The sequence below is a fragment of the Cinclus cinclus genome, unplaced genomic scaffold (assembly GCF_963662255.1).
Source record: "Cinclus cinclus unplaced genomic scaffold, bCinCin1.1 SCAFFOLD_134, whole genome shotgun sequence".
Classification (NCBI taxonomy): domain Eukaryota; kingdom Metazoa; phylum Chordata; class Aves; order Passeriformes; family Cinclidae; genus Cinclus; species Cinclus cinclus.
In genome coordinates this window covers 30,001-35,000 of record NW_026912153.1, presented here as the reverse complement: position 1 = coordinate 35,000, position 5,000 = coordinate 30,001, and positions in this window count along the sequence as shown.

Genomic DNA, 5,000 nt, shown 5'->3' with positions numbered 1-5,000 from the left:
CCAGTTGCCCAACGCCGGGTTAGACCTGCCGTCGTCTTCCTGCTTCGGCGGCCTGCCGCCGCGGAGCGACGGCGCCACGCGTCTTCCACCGGACGCGCGGCCGGCCCCGTCGCCATCTCCGGGCCGGCGAGCCCGCGTTCGCCGGGCGGCCTGCCCGCCCGTCCGACAGTCCCGCGTGCACAGCCGGCCGCGCACACTCCCGCCCCCACCTGCACGCTTCCCCCAGCAACACGTCCCGAAAGCCGCTATGTGACGACGGCCGACCTTCTGTCCCGGCCTCCCTGCCGGCTCCACGCCCCGGCGACTGCTACTGACGAGCTCCGCCGGGCACTTGCCCTGCATCGGCATCGGCCTCAGCCCCAGCCCGCTTCGCTGACGTGCTGCCCGCCCGCAGCCCGCTTCTCCCAGCCGCTCCTCGAGAGGAGCCGGCGGCGTTCCCCCGCCCCCTCCCCGTGCTTGAAGAGGCAGCAGCAGCCCGGCTCCCGGCTTGCTTTGTGCATCGCTCACTCCCTCACCCACCCGCCGTGCCGCTTGCTGTCCTGTCCTGCCCTGTCCTGTCCTGTCCTGCCTGCCTGCCGCAGGCTCGACCCACTTGAGCGATCCGAGGCCGGGGCTGAGCAGGAAGGAGCGCCGCCAAACCAAAAGCCTCAGAGAGAGAGCTGAAGAGAAAGCTTCTTTGAAAAAGGACATACAGCGCCAAGCATCCCGCCAGCACCCGCTGCCCGCCCGCCGCCAGCTGTGCTTCTGCCCCGGGCTCTCAGCCTGCTCGCCTCGACACCGGCCGCCTGCCCTCCCCATGCCCTCCCGTCGCCACCGCCGCTCGCTGCCGCCGCTGCCACTGTACGAACTGGCCGTTGGAACCCTGGGCGGGGGTGGGAAAAGTCTGAAGACGGCGCACAGGGAGGCTGATGGTGGGGGACGGGGCTCTCCCAACTGTCAATGGGTGGGGCGTACGGGAAGGCTGAATAGCGGCGCCAGGGAGGCTAATGGTTGAGGGCGGGGTCGCGTCAATGGGTGGTCGAGAAAGCGCAGGGTGGGGGACGGGGAGAGGACATGAGCGAGCGTGGGGGGGGGGGTGGGTGGGAGTGGGGGTGTTTTTGTGTGTGTGTGTGTGTGTGTGTGTGTGTGGCCTGAGGGGAGGGCCGGCGGCTCCGTGCCGGCCCCGGGCCCCTCGGCACCGAGCCCCCACGTTCCCCCCCCAGACCCGTGCCGAGGGCCGAACACCTCTGCGGGCCTTCCGTAGAAGAATCGGCCTGGAATCGGCTGCCCGCTTGCCGCTGGCCGCGGCGCGGGCCACCCCGCAGCAGCCTCCTCTGTTAGGCGGGGCGAGTTGTGCCGGGGACAGGCAGCTTTGTGCCGAGTTCCCCCGCGTGTACGTGCTTCCCCTCCCCGCTGTGCCCGGCGAGGTTCTGTTTTGGCTGGGGGGGTGTGTGGGGGGGGTGCTTTGTATGTAGGTTCTCCAGGGCACAGGGGACTGGGGGCTTGTGGGGATGCCGTTTGAGTGGGTCAGCGTGTCAGCAGGCCGAGCACAGGGCACAGGCTGCCCGTCAGCTCGGCTGGGAGTGGTCTGGGCGCAAAGGGAAAACATATAAGACTTGGCAAGGATTTTATTTTGCGGAGTTTTTTGTTCCCACCAAACAGAAGAGGCATTCGTTCAGAAAAGAAAAGGAAAGAAAAGAAAAGAAAAGAAAAGAAAAGAAAAGAAAAGAAAAGAAAAGAAAAGAAAAGAAAAGAAAAGAAAAGAAAAGAGAAAAGAAAGAAAATATGTTTTGGTCTTGAAATCGGGTTCAGCGGGTGGGACACGGCTGCTACAGCCATCCGGCTCCGGGCGCGACACGGGGCCGTGGGGTTCCCTCGGCTCCGGGATGGTACGAGGGGTGCCTCGTCTACCAGGCTCCGGGGCCGGCGGCGTCCGACCGCCGCCGCCGCCGCTGCCGCCGCCGCCGCCGGGGCGAGCAGATCTAGCCGTCTTCGGGGCAGCCCCTGAAGGCCAGGTCTACCCAGCACCAGGGCCGGCAGACTCCGCCAGCCCCCACGGGAGAGGGCGCCCTGGTGGCGGGCGTCCCCGGGGCGGACAGGTCTACCCCGCTCCGGCGGGACTTAGGCAAATCTCGGCGGGAGGACGGGGTAGACCTGTTGTCCCCGCCGGGCCCGGAAGTTCACCAAGGGGTCGCTGTTTCTGGCTGCCTCCAGCTGTGTCATCGTAACAGACGGCTTGCAGCAGTGCGCCCCCTCGGTCACGTCCGATGGATTTTCTTGGAGGCGTCGGCGGCCTCGGGCTCGTCTGTCCGTATTATGGGAGCGGGTTACGGGCCGCATCCCCGCAGGCTGTTACGGTGCCTGTGTCCGAGGCGGAGATGGGCGGCCGCGCGTGCGGTCGTCGGGGCGAGGAAAAGCAACCGCCTATGTTGTGGGCAAAGTCGCGGGGCTTTGTCCGGGTTCCCGTACTACCCAGCTTGCTGGGACAGGTTGTGAGTCCAGGTGATCACCGAGAGCCGCTCCCCGGCCGAGGCGAGGTGTGGAGGCCGTGGGAGAGAAAGAGAAGACCGAGGGAGAAAAAGCCGCCAGTGTGTCCCGCTCCGGCCGGGCTGCCGCCGGTTTCGTGAAGTTCGGGGGGGGGGCAGGCACCCGCTTGCTTCCCCCCGGGCACGGTGGTTGGGCGAGGCGGCGGCGCCTCGTCCCTTTTCTGCCTGGCCTTAAGCCGGGGGCCTGCCCGCTCAGCGGGCGTGGTGTTTTTCGGCTGTCGGTTTGGTGCGCGGTGACCGGCAGCGGGGGGGTGGACCGCGGCCGGGGGCTTGTGTTGAGCCTGCCGAGGCTTTCCCCCGGCCCTTTCCCCGAGAGCCCCCGAGCACGGCTCGGTCGGCCGAGGTGGCTGCGCCTCGTTCCCCGCTCCCGACCTGTTTTGCCAGAGTTGTCCGTGTCGGAAGGGCTGCGGGGGACATGCAGTGGGGCGTGTGGCCTCGGCTTGTCCCGGTTGCCTGAGGGTGCTCGGTGACGGGAGTCTCCCCGTGAAATGGGTGGGACTGGGGTGGCGGCACCCCCTCTCTGCTGTGTCTTGTTGAAGTCCCCCTTCCTCGGCCCTAAGCCGGGGACCCGCGTAGCGGGTGGAGTTTTTCAGGGGCGACGGCCGGCCACGGTGGCCGGCCGTGCCGTAGTGCGGACCGGAACCCGACAGAGAGCCCCCGCCCCCCCCAGGTGAATGTCGTGGGCGAGGCGGCGGCGCCTCGCCCTTTCTCGGTAGTGGCCGGCGCGATCGAGCCACCGTGCCGGGGCGGCCCGTGGTGTCTGGCCTGCCCCTTGGCCGCCGTGGTTGCCGGCGGGCTGGGTTGTGAGCCGGTTCCGCTTTAATTTTTTTTTTTTTTTTTTTTTTTTTTTTTTTTTTTTTTTTTAGGCGCGTGCCGGGCAGAGCGTGGGGGGTGCTCACCCGGCTTTTTTTTTTTTTTTTTTTTTTTTTCTCCCCATCGCGGCCTTAAGCTGCGGCACCGAGAAGCGCGCTGACGAAGGGGCGCGGGCCACGAAAGAGAAGGGAGAAGCTGGAGAGTGAGACGTCGGTGGAGAAAAAAGGGGTTGTTATATGGGGGAGCGAGAGGCGCGGGCCTCGCCCCTACCCCTGGCCCGTGACCCCCCGTGGCTAGCACGGGTCGTGCGACGCACCGTGTGCTTTTTTTCTTTTTTTTGTGATTCGTTTTTTTTTTTTTTTTTATTTTCCTGTCGCTGTTTGCCGTCCCACCCGGCTTTTCCGGAGGGAAGCCGGTCGCTGCGAGGCAGGCGAAAGCCGGTGGCCCGTGGCATGGTCGGCGGCAGCTGCCCCGTTTCCGTTGTGTTGCGGCCCGCGGGTGGGTGGCGGCACCCCCCGCTCTCCTCCTCTGCTGTGTGACCAGTTGTGAAAAAGCTGGAAGTGGCCCGCCGGCGTCGGCGGCCTCGGGAGCGTCGGGGAGGCTCGGCGGCGCCAAGCCGCGGCGAGGGCCTCTCGGGGACGTGTCCCGCTCGCATGCGTGTGCGGAGCCCTGCAGTCATCTGCCCGCTGCCCGCCTGGACCGTGGTGGAGCCGGCCGGTGGGGGGGGTGTGGTGTGCATGCTGGGCTTCCGTTGCCGTTGTCCCAGGACCGTGGCCGTGGGGCCTTCGTCGCCGTTTCCGTGGCGGCTTTTCTTTCCGTCTTTCCCTCTGTCGGTTCCGATCGATGAGGCTTTTCGGGTCGCGTCGGAAAGGGCCCCCGGCGGGCCGGCTCTTCCGGGGCTCTCTCTGTCATGGGGAGAGCTTCGGCGGTGTTCGGTACTTTGAGCAGGGTGGTCTCCTTTCCAATTCGCTTCCCGTCGCAGGTGAGGTGTCGCTCCTCCCGCTGCCGGGGAGGAACGTCTTTACCGTCCCGTGCTGTGTGACTGCCGCGTGGCCCCGCGAGCGTTCAGGTGTGCTTAAAAATCGCTGCGAGGTGCCGGTGCTGGCCCTGGCCCGAGTTAGTGCCCGTGGGTGCCGGCTGCGAGCAGCGCTGGGTGGCGGTGCGGCTCGAGCTTGAGCTGAGAGCAGACCCAGAGAGAGAGAGAGAGAGACGGACAGAGAGAGTTGGGATTAAGAAAACCGGGTGGGGGGCACGGACGGGGGAAAAGAGCCCGTTCCGCGCGCGTCGTTACCGCACGGCGCTCCTTTGTCGCACCGCCGCCTGCTGCAGAGCGAGCCGCCCCGGCCAAGGGGCCTCGGTGTCCGGGCCGCGCCCGCCTTGCCGGGTCGCTGTCTCCTCTAGCACGTCCGTCAGTTTCGGGCCGGCCTCGGGGGCGGGTCAGCCCCAGCCGAGCCCTGTCCCGCGCGTCAAGGCGCGCGTGACTTCTTTGAACGCGAGGCCTAGTCTCGAAGGGCGCGGGCCCCGAGAGAGATGGGAGCGATGGCGAGAAAGGGGGAACGAAGGGAGAGAGAAGAAGGCTCGCGTTTGTCCGAAGCAGAAAAAAAAGCTGCGCAGCGGTCCCGGCTCCTTGCCCGCGGCGTCGCGGGAAGGGCCGGCCGCCGG